Genomic DNA, 10,267 nt, shown 5'->3' on the forward strand with positions numbered 1-10,267 from the left:
CAAATGGTGCTGGAAAAACTGGCTCTCTACATGCTGAAAACTAAAACTTGACCCAGGTCTATTACCATGCACTAAACTATAGTCAAAATGGATTAAAGATCTAAACATTAAAACAGAGACACTAAATCTCCTAGAAGAGAAAGTAGGAGGAACTCTTGAAGACATGGAGTAGGCAAAGAGTTCAGGAACAAAAATCAAATCACATGAATAATACTTGAAAGAATTAACAACTGGGACAAACTCTTATTGAGAAGTTTTTGCACATCAAAAGAAATCACCAACAACGTTAAAAGACAACCCACAAGTTTGGAAAAAATTTCTTAACGAATAAGCACTCAGACAAAGGTCTGCTCTCTAGAATTTATAAAATACTAAAAAACATTAGGGCCCCTAAATTTAAAGACCCAATCCAGAAATGGACATCCAAGATGAACACACACTTTTCAGAGGATGAAATTAAAGAAGCAAATAAATATATGAAAAAATGCTCCACATTACTAGCCATCCATGAAATGCAAATTAAAACAACATTGAGATACCATCTCACTCCAGAAATAATGGCTATCATAAAGAAATCAACCAACAACAAATGTTGAAAAAGCTGTGGGGAAATGGAACCCTTCTCCACTGCTGATGGGAATGTAGACTGGTGCAACCATTTGGAAATCAGTGTGGAGACTCTTTAAGAAACTAGGACTGGAAATCCCATTCAAACCAGCTATCCCCCTACTGGGAATTTTCCCAGAAGAACTGAAAATATCATATCATAGTGATATATGTGTACCAATGTTTATAACAACACAATTTGTGATAGCCAAATCTTGAAAACAACCAAGATGCCTGTCACATGAGGAATGGTTGAAAAAGATGTGGTATTTTTATACAATGGAGTGTTACTCAGCTATAAAGAATGATAAACTTGAAGTATTTATATTTAAGTGGATGCCGCTTGAAGATATAAGTGAAATAAACCAGACTCACATGTGTAAATATTGTATAGTCTCCCTAGTATAAGAACTCAAAAGAAGAAATACAAATAGAAAGGTATAACACAATTAAAAGGAAAGTGAGAACTTGAGGATTGGACAACGAGGAGAGGACAAGGGGAAAAGATGGGAAACAGGACAGGGACAAAGCCATACATTTGTACGCACAAGATGGGCAAGGCAATGTTCCTGAGAAACATCAGTAGGTTGTTGAAACTAGCAGTTAATTGGTAGGATTCTCACCCTGACTAACTATACATGCTGATACCTGTGAACCAAGCAACTGCACTGAAGATAGCAATGTGCAATAGAAGGGTCATGCTTGGAATGCCTGTGATTCTGGTCTTCTAAATATATACTTCTGGTCATGACATAGCAATTATTACCATACTGTCTCTCAAGTAAAAAAATTTTTAAATGGATAATAAATGAAAAAAAGACACAAGAAAAAGAAAAAGTCACAGGATTGTCTTGCTACAATGCTGTATATGGTTAGATTTCTAAATTTCTGTGTAAAAATATGTAATTGCTTCATATTCTTTTAATATTTTTCATTTTTTAAGTTTTTATCTTCATATTCTGTAGGGACTTAATGTTTAACATATCAATGGAAAATATCTGTTCCATGTTATGACTAAGATGTTTGATATTCAGACAGATAATGAAGTTAAACCCAACTACATATGTTGTAGGGCAATAATAAGCTTCTCTTCTGGAGGGTTAACAACCTAAGTTTGCAGACCAAAAACTACAGAAATGGAAGGGCTGCAAGGACAGCCAACATTTTGACCCTAGCCTTTCAAGGTCAGTGAAGACTCAGGACATAGGAGAACCTATACTGTAACATCATGTAACTCAGTTGTGTTCCAAATTTTCTGATCAAGGAGATTATGGGGCCACAGAGCAACGTGATTGATGCCATAGAGGGTGCCTAAGGAGAGTCACCTGGGGAGAAAACATGCTCTCAGGCTTTCATGGAGAGCAAATTGGTCAAGCAATGGCCATGACTCATCCACATGGCTGACACTGACAAAGGATCTGCAAACTGTGGTACAGGGTTACAGGATAAATCCTGAGGGTACTTGACTGACCTTATCAGATACAAAAGTTATATTTCTTGTTATACAGGTCTTGCTTTATCTTGGTCTTAACCATCCAGCAGAAAAGTATAAAAATGAGGTATATAAAGTAAAGCCATATTAATGTGCTGAGCTGTGAAAGGCTCAAATCACCAACTTCTGTGGATAACTCACTACTATTGTGGACTGCTGGACTGCGTTGGATTGTTTTGCTGAATTCATGCACCTGTAGTATTTAGATCCCAATGGAATACACATTTCTGACAAGACTAAACAAAAAGGGATACAAAGGAAGGACTATTTTGTATCTGTATATACAGAATAGTTAGGATAGATACACAGCTACTTTTGCTCAATTCAATGAGAAGAAAGATTTTTACTAATAGTGTTTGGACAGGCTATCCTGTCTGTATCTTGTACTATGGATAACCACTAAAAAGATAACACTGTACAATGTATTAGTTATTGAAACTGCCCTATTAGTTTTGAAACTGTCTTACTGCTATTTGTTTCTTAATAAAATAAAAAAGAAAACATAAAATGTTACACATATTAATAGGGTGATATGTCATATTTTGATATAGGTATATATTGTATAATGTCTAAATCAGGTTGCTTATATTTATGTCATAAATGTATCTTTTATGATGAAAAAACTCAATCCTTTTTTCTAGGTCTTTGAAAAATTGGACTTTTAAACTGTATATGATGCTCAATGAAAATTAAAAATAACTTGAACAACAAGAACAAAAAATAGTTATTGTAAGTTGTGGAAATAATCTACTTCATTGGAAATCTCAAGACACTCAGCCCAACTAAAATGCAGAGTGTAACAACAGTGAGATGCCTTGTGGCAGGAGCAGTGGTATTCTGCTTCTGCCTGGAGGGTGTGGAGAAGCCTGGTGGTGTTCGTGTTGGCAGGAGGGTACAGAGATAAGCGTCACTGTGCGGCTTGCTGCCAGAGGGAGTCTGGCAGTGTGCTTAACGGTGCCGGCGATTGTACTCAGAAATCTTAATTTTAGGAATTTAAGAAACAGGTTGGTACACAAAGCAAGGGCCAGCTGTCGGACACCTAAGAGGGTAAGAGCAGAACACTGGAAGCCTTGAACCGTTTCCTGCACAGGGTCCACAGCTGTTGTGGAAACAGTAGAATACTAACGCCTGTGGGGAGCGCTCTTTTAGACGGGAAGAGCTCAGTAAGGACGTGCAGAAATGTCTGCATGAAGTGAACAAAACCAGTGTGGTACAGTATGGTTCCATTTTTGTAAAATAGGCACATGTGTGTAGATGGATCGAAAACATTTTGGAAACCTAGCTAGCAGCAGTGCACAGAGGTCGTCGGTAACCGGTTGGGGAGGGGTGGGGGAAGGGACCCTCCCACACTCCATGTGCATTGATCATGGCTCACAGTAGGCACCTGTGCTTTGCATTAGACGTGTTTCCTTCGCTGTCCTAAGCTCCCGTGATAAAGAGCGGTTTGGGCCAGCGCCAGCCCCTGGCTCCCACCTCGGCCTGGGCAGGCAGGGCGGGCGGGTGGGAACTGCCCGTGAGCCCCTGTATTTCCACCTCGGGGTCTGCAGCTCTGTGGACCCGGTAGCTCGCTGTCACTTAGGATCTCATCAGACTCCAGCAGCGGACCAACACCCCGCCTCAAGCCGAGAGGTGCACCCCGCTTTTTTCGACCTGAGAAGCTGCTGTTAGTAACCAGCCTCTAAAGAGCATTTGCACTTTGCGCCAGCAAGGCATTCTCGCCCACGTGACCTTGGCGTTTCTCTGCCGGAGAACTGCGCTAATGGAGGCCTCAGGGTGGATTGCTGTCCCACGCCCCACGCCCCAGTGACCTGGATTCACAAGCACCCAGCCCCGCCTCACGTGAGCCCCACGCACACTCCCACTGGGCGACACAGACGCCGCCACCCGCAGCAGAGGGGAAGGAGCAGAGCCCGCGGAGTACAGGATGGAGCGGGCGCGGGTGACAGGTCTGTGCACACCATAGGACGAGGTGCAGCCTTAGGAGGCAGTGTGAGGGCCGCGGTGAGAACACCGAGCCTGCGCTGTCCCCCGTCTGGAAAGATAAGCGTAAGTGGAGATGTGGGAGTCCCCACCTGGGCTCCCCCTTCAGACTTCTGCGCAGAGTCTCCTGCACTCTTTTCTCTGGCTTTACTTTGGCATTTCTGGTGCCCAGCCCAGACACATTTATTTAGAATGTGAACCATAAAACACAACCCTGGAAAGAAGTCTAGCAAGGTACTAACTTTCCTCCAACGTGTAATTTTTTTGTTTTCAATATAACAAGAATCCCTTCTGAGAAATAAAAAATCTAAAATCTCATCACCAAGTAGGCAACTATAGAAGAGGCCGAGTTATACAATTTATTATTCATTCAACAAACTGGGAACACTCACTATTTGCAGAGCACAGACTCAGCTCTGGGTAATGAACAGGATACAGACCAGACTGGCCTTGCCGAGCCCCATCAGAGACAGAGACTTTCTCAGTGTCTATTAAAAGTGATGTACAAGGGGGCCTGTCCCTTAGCTCAGTCTTAAGTGGCTGCTTCAACAAAGCAGTCAGGCTCAGGTTGCTGTGGTTCGGTCCCCACAACTCAAGTCAGCCAATCCTGCCCTGAAGGCATTCGGAGCAAAAAAAAAAAAAAAAAAGTGAGTTACAAGGGCTGGCGAGGTAGCTCAGTGGTCTAGAGCGCCTGCTTAGGCAGGCACAGGGGACTGCACCACATATGCCAGTCCTGCTCTCAGGTTGGGCTGAGCCGGCAAAAAACAAAAAAGGTGACTTACATATGCCCTCCGGGAATTTTTGTAAGAAATTATGCAGGCAAGTGGACAAGAGATGGACGATTGATCCTGATAGACCGCTGTGATAAGAAGGCCCAGCGGGGCTGGGGCTGGGCCTGTGCCTCCTGGCAGAGTGGGTGTCTGGCACACTAGGCCTGGTTGGTCCCCAGCCCCACACCAGTCGGTGGATAATAACAGAAAGCACCAGAACAGGAACCCAAGCAAGACCCTTAGACGTCAGCCATTGGGAGAATCAAGAATCTAAACAATGGGCCAGGGAGATGGCTCAGTGCAATACATGCTTCCCTGGCAAGCGCCAAGGACCTGAGTTCAATCCCCGGTTCTGCCAAAAGCAAAAAAAAAAAAGGAAAAAAGAAAAGAAACTAAACAGTGCCCCAAACCCTGAAGCCATTGGAAGAGAAAAAAATAAACCAAAACACCCTAGTACAGCTCTGGAAAGCTGTTCCTGATCTCTTAACTGAAAAACTCACAAAAACATAAGTGCTATGAGCTGTATCTTTGTAAAAGTGAAAGATCCTTACAAACAAAGAAATACGAAAAGATATATAGCAGATATTAAAATAGTTAACATTTGGTTGGTTTTCTGCTTTAAATGGTTACAGTGTACACATGATCATATGATAACTTATAATTAAATCTCGCCATAAATGAATTTTAAATTTTTATTGTGGTTGGTACGTTGTTTCAATTTGGCTGAGTTGGCTCCGGCAGTTCCGGGCGTGGGGGCCCAGCCCTGCTCCGCTTGCGTGCAGAAGTTCAGGCTTCGGAGGAGCTTGACCTTGGCAGCCGCGCCACTTCGGAGGCGCTAGCCGCGGAGCGCTGGTCTTGGCAGTCAGCGCAGAAGGAAGAGAAGGGCTTGAGGGACGCCGCAGCTGCTGCTCCTCCTCTGCTCTTCATTGTTTTCTGCCCCATGAACTGCTGCCGTTTGCCTTGGAGCCAGCGGAATATGGACTGACCCCTCCATAACTGTGAGCTAAGTAAGCCTTTCCGTCCTTCATTTTGAGTGTCGGGTATTTGTCCCAGCAATGAGTAAAAAGTAACTAAGACATTTATATAATATCTTGTTAAAGAATGACTCTCTTTTAATATAAAACGCATATACAGTGGTACCTCGGGCTGTAGACTTAGTTTTTACCTTTTGGGGGACGATGCCTGCGTTTGTGTCTGCGTGGAGAAGGTGGCCGTGGTTGTGTTTGTCACCTGATGCAGTTTGCAAAGGGAAGCAAAAGTCTTGCCAAATTGTTTACAAACAGAAGTGCCCCTGAGCAGAGGCATCCCGTATATTGTAACTATAAATGTCTTACAAAGAACATATTTTTGGTCAGAACAAAAGTTTCTAAAGAATCAGCTAGTGCTGTCCTTTCCCCGGACGCAGCACACCTGTGGCTGGTGGACCCGGTTGCCCGCGGGGAGGCGGTGCGGACCAGAGGGGTTCTGGCTCGCCAGGTCCGGGGCACAGAAGGACGGGGCGAGGGCCGGTGGTGCCCACAGATTAGGAACTTCCAGGTGGATGCGCAGGCCGCGAAGATTATCCCGAGCCGGCGCCACAAGCTCCAAGTCAGAAGAGAAAGCGACTCGCCACAGCACCACGCGGCGCGGCGTGGGGCGGCTGCGCTGCGCCAGCTACCCGCGAAGGACGCAGGCAGGCAGGCAGCGCGGTTCGCCTGCCCGCGCTGGCCCGGCAGGAGGGGCGCGCCCCTGCCCTTTGGATGCCGAGGAGCTTTTGTGTTTCTGCAAGCTCTTCCGTGTTAACCTAGGTCGTGACCTGCGCCCACCCGAAGCGGCCGCGTGTTCCTACCTGAGGAAGGTAGGCAGGGGGCTTTGAAGGCCCTGTCAAGGAAGCCCTTCCGTCCTGAGGTGAGAAATTGAGGGTTCCTGGCCCCCTAAGACTAGCTGCACTGTGCTCAGACCAACCCTGGATGGAACGCGGACGCTGTGCGTCCTGGGAGGCGTCCACCTGTAATCCCAGCTACTGGGAAGGCTGAGGCAGGAGGGCCGCCAGTTCACGGCCATCCTGGGTGACTCAGCAAGACCCTGCTTCAAAATACAATTTAAACGGGGGTGGGGGGTGGGGGAAGGGCTGGAGACGTAGCCCGGCGCTGGCCTGGTTCAGTCCAAAGCAGCAGCAGCAGCGCGCGAAGTCACAACTGCATCACGGAACACGGTAGAAGGAAACAAAGGGCAGTTTTCACCGTAATCCCCCGAGTGCACCACAGGCCTCCAGGTCATCCTTCCCATGTCATGTGCATTTCAAGCTTGATTCTAAAAATGAGCATAGTGGTTTGCGTCGGTACGTGATTCAGTGCAGAGCTGACTTAGAAAAGCAAAGGACAGCCTGGGTGCTCCGCGCGGAGAAGGGCCAGCCGCGGCCGCACTGGGGTGGAGCGCCGGCCCTGGGCCCCGCTGGCCCGGTTCTCTCCACGCCAAGAGTGCCCGTCCGAGGACGCGGCCCCCGGCTGCCTGGCGCACGCTAGCTCGTCTGTCCCCACTGGGCCGCTCCTTTCCGCGCTCTGTCCTTTAAGGACTGGGCCTGCGCAGAAAGGCCAGGCCAGCAGAGGCCAGACACGTGCTCTGGTACTTAAAAGTACTGAAAAGGTTTACTTCACTTTTTTTTTTTTTTTTTCAAGTTTCAAATGTCTACAGTGGATGCTAATTTGTAATAAGGAAAAAAATTTTTTTAAATCAAAACTTGATTTTAAATCAAAAATTAAATAAAAAATTAATCAAAACTTGCTGGGGAGATAGCTCAGGAGAATAAGCGCTAGCCTGGCAAGTGCAGTGTCCTGAGTTCAATCCCCGGTCCTGAAAAAAAAAAAAAAAAAACCCATACTTTAGTCATAACCAGCAGCCTGGCTAACATTTTTGTTTATTGCCTTTTTTATTTTTATATTCATTTATTTTTGAGACAGGGTCTTGCTATATAGCCCAGGCTGGCCTTGGACTCCCTATGTAGCCCAGGCTGGCCTCAAACTCATGGCGATTCTCTTGCCTCAGCCTCCCGAGTGCAAGGGTAGCAGGAGAGGGGCCACAAAGTCCGGTTGGAAGCTAATTTTTAACATGGAACCTGCAGCTGGTGCTGCCCATACCTTAACAAATCCACATATATAAATTAGAAGTCAGATATACTACAGGTTAAAAGGTGATCATCCTCAACAGAAAGGACTTACGGGTTTATTAAACTGTCAGTTATCCTGAGATATGAAAATACTGATATGATTTCCAAAGTCACAATATGTACTAATTTTCTAGACAAGAGGTAGTCAAGAAAGTTTCACTGGCTGACTTCTGTGGCAGCCACTGCCCAGAAGTCATGTGCACTCGCCTAAGCCGAACAGGTCGCTTTGCCCACAATGTGGACGCCACAGGTGTTTCTATGAGGCCAAGGTTCACATTTCTTGTTCTTTTTAAAACACAACAAATATATGTGTATATCTGTATGCATTTAAGAGAAATAGAAGTATCTATCTATTTATTTTTATTTTATTTTTTTTTTTTGTTTTGTTTTGTTTTTTTGCGGAACCAGGAATTGAACTCAGGCCCTTGCACTTGCCAGACAAGCACTTATTCTACTGAGCTATCTCCCTGTCCCCTGAAGTATCTATTTAAATCGATATAAATGTGCGTATTTATGGGGTACATATTTCATCACTTGTGTACATCATTGATCAGGATGACTGGCATTTCCTCACCTCAGCTATTTGTCATTTCTTTGTGCTGGGAACATTGAGATACACAATTAGCTGTTCAGTGTTGACACTGAGCCTCTGTCCCTAGTCACCAAACTCCACTCTGCCTCCTCTGTAACATTAACATTTCAATTTCCACATATAAGTGACTTGTGGTATTTGTCTTTATGTGCCTGACTTATTTCACAAAACAAAATATCCTCCAGGTTCACACATGTCACTTTACTTCCCTTTAAACTGGTTTTTCCTGACAAAGAAAAAAGAATCCTAAAAGATTGTATCCGGGTATTCTTAGCCAGGGACATTTCACAATGGAAAACACAAAGCCACAGAGCTTAAGGCTGTCCTTAAACTGTCACTGTATGTCTCTGTCCTCCAACTATGCCCTAGGTCCTAAAGACACATTTTTCCCACCCTTGTTGTTACTGGGTTTTGTAGAAGCACAAAATCTACTTAAAAGTATTTAAGTAATTGAAGTTCTTCCAAAGCTACAGTTACAGTAGGCTAAGTGTCCCCCAAGGGTCTACGGTTACTGAAGTCTTGAGCTCCAGGGGGGGCACTGCGAGACAGTGGTGGAACTCTTGAGAGGTACAGCAGGTCCTTGTGGGACAGAAGTCCTTGGCTGTGACCTCAGAAGGGATTCTAGGATTCCAGTCTCTCCCGCTAATTTTGTTTAGTATTGTAAGCCTACACACACACACACACACACACACACACACACACACACACACACACGTGCACGTACCCCTCCATCGTGACATGATACAGTTGAGGCTAACCATGCCCTTGAATGTCGACAACTGTGGGCTGAATAAATTCTTCCCTGAGGGGCTGGCCAGACAGCTCAGAGGACTAAAGCGCCTGCTTCGGCAGAACACAGCCGCCGCCGTGCCTTGATCCCCAGCATTCTGCGCCGGCCCCACCCCGGGGTGTGCTGAGAAGGGGACTGAGACTGGGCGTGCTGACGTGTGCCTGCAATCCCACACTTGGGAAGCTGGAAGCAGGAGGATCACTACAAATCTGATCTACGTAGTGAGACCCTGTAGACCTGTACTAAATACATTAAAAAAAAAAAAAAAAGTTTTCTCCTTAAAAGTCCTTATAAGCCTTAGTAGCTTTTTCATTGCTGAGACAAAATGCCAGCTCCACAGCTCAAAGAAGTTCATCTGGATGAATGGGTTTTAGAAGTTTCAGTCATTGGTGGGCTCCAGGGAACTGTGTGGCGCAAGCAGAAAGGAGGAGGCTGGGGACGCGGGCCAACCCTCCACTGCTAGCTGCGCTCTGGCTGTCAGCTCACAGTGGCGACCAGCTCACAGTGAGCGCAGGGCCTCCATGACACAGTCCTCCAGTGGGAGCCCTGCCTAGAGTGCATGAGGCCTTTGGGGGACTCGACACAAACCTCACGGCTATCCGGGCGCCCACCAAGTGGCCTGACACAGCACCCTGTGGAGGCTCCTCCCGGGGGAATGCTGCTCTGCGTCTGCCCCCAGCTCCTCACACCTGATCCCCTCAGCTCCTCACACAGGCAGTCACAACGAATCCCCGCAGCTCCTCACACACACACACCTCATCACCCAGCTCCTCACACAGACACACCTAATCCCCCCAGCTGCTCACACAGGCACTCACACCTAATCCCCCAGCTCCTCACACACACTCACACCTAATTCCCCAAGCTCCTCACACAGGCACTCACACCTAAT

General features: G+C 46.2%; 1 protein-coding gene across 1 annotated transcript in view; it reads left to right on the top strand.

Moving 5' to 3' along the window:
- Positions 1-6,653: 6,653 nt before the first annotated feature.
- The window catches only part of Ccl28 (C-C motif chemokine ligand 28), a 32,478-nt gene continuing 28,864 nt past the window's right edge, over positions 6,654-10,267 (top strand). The window contains exon 1 of the mRNA XM_023707570.1: positions 6,654-6,735. The gene's annotated coding sequence lies outside the window, so the exon portion shown is untranslated. The remainder of the gene's footprint in view (positions 6,736-10,267) is intronic.

Source organism: Octodon degus, unplaced genomic scaffold, assembly GCF_000260255.1.
Source record: "Octodon degus isolate 3935 unplaced genomic scaffold, OctDeg1.0 scaffold00299, whole genome shotgun sequence".
NCBI classification, from domain to species: Eukaryota; Metazoa; Chordata; class Mammalia; order Rodentia; family Octodontidae; genus Octodon; species Octodon degus.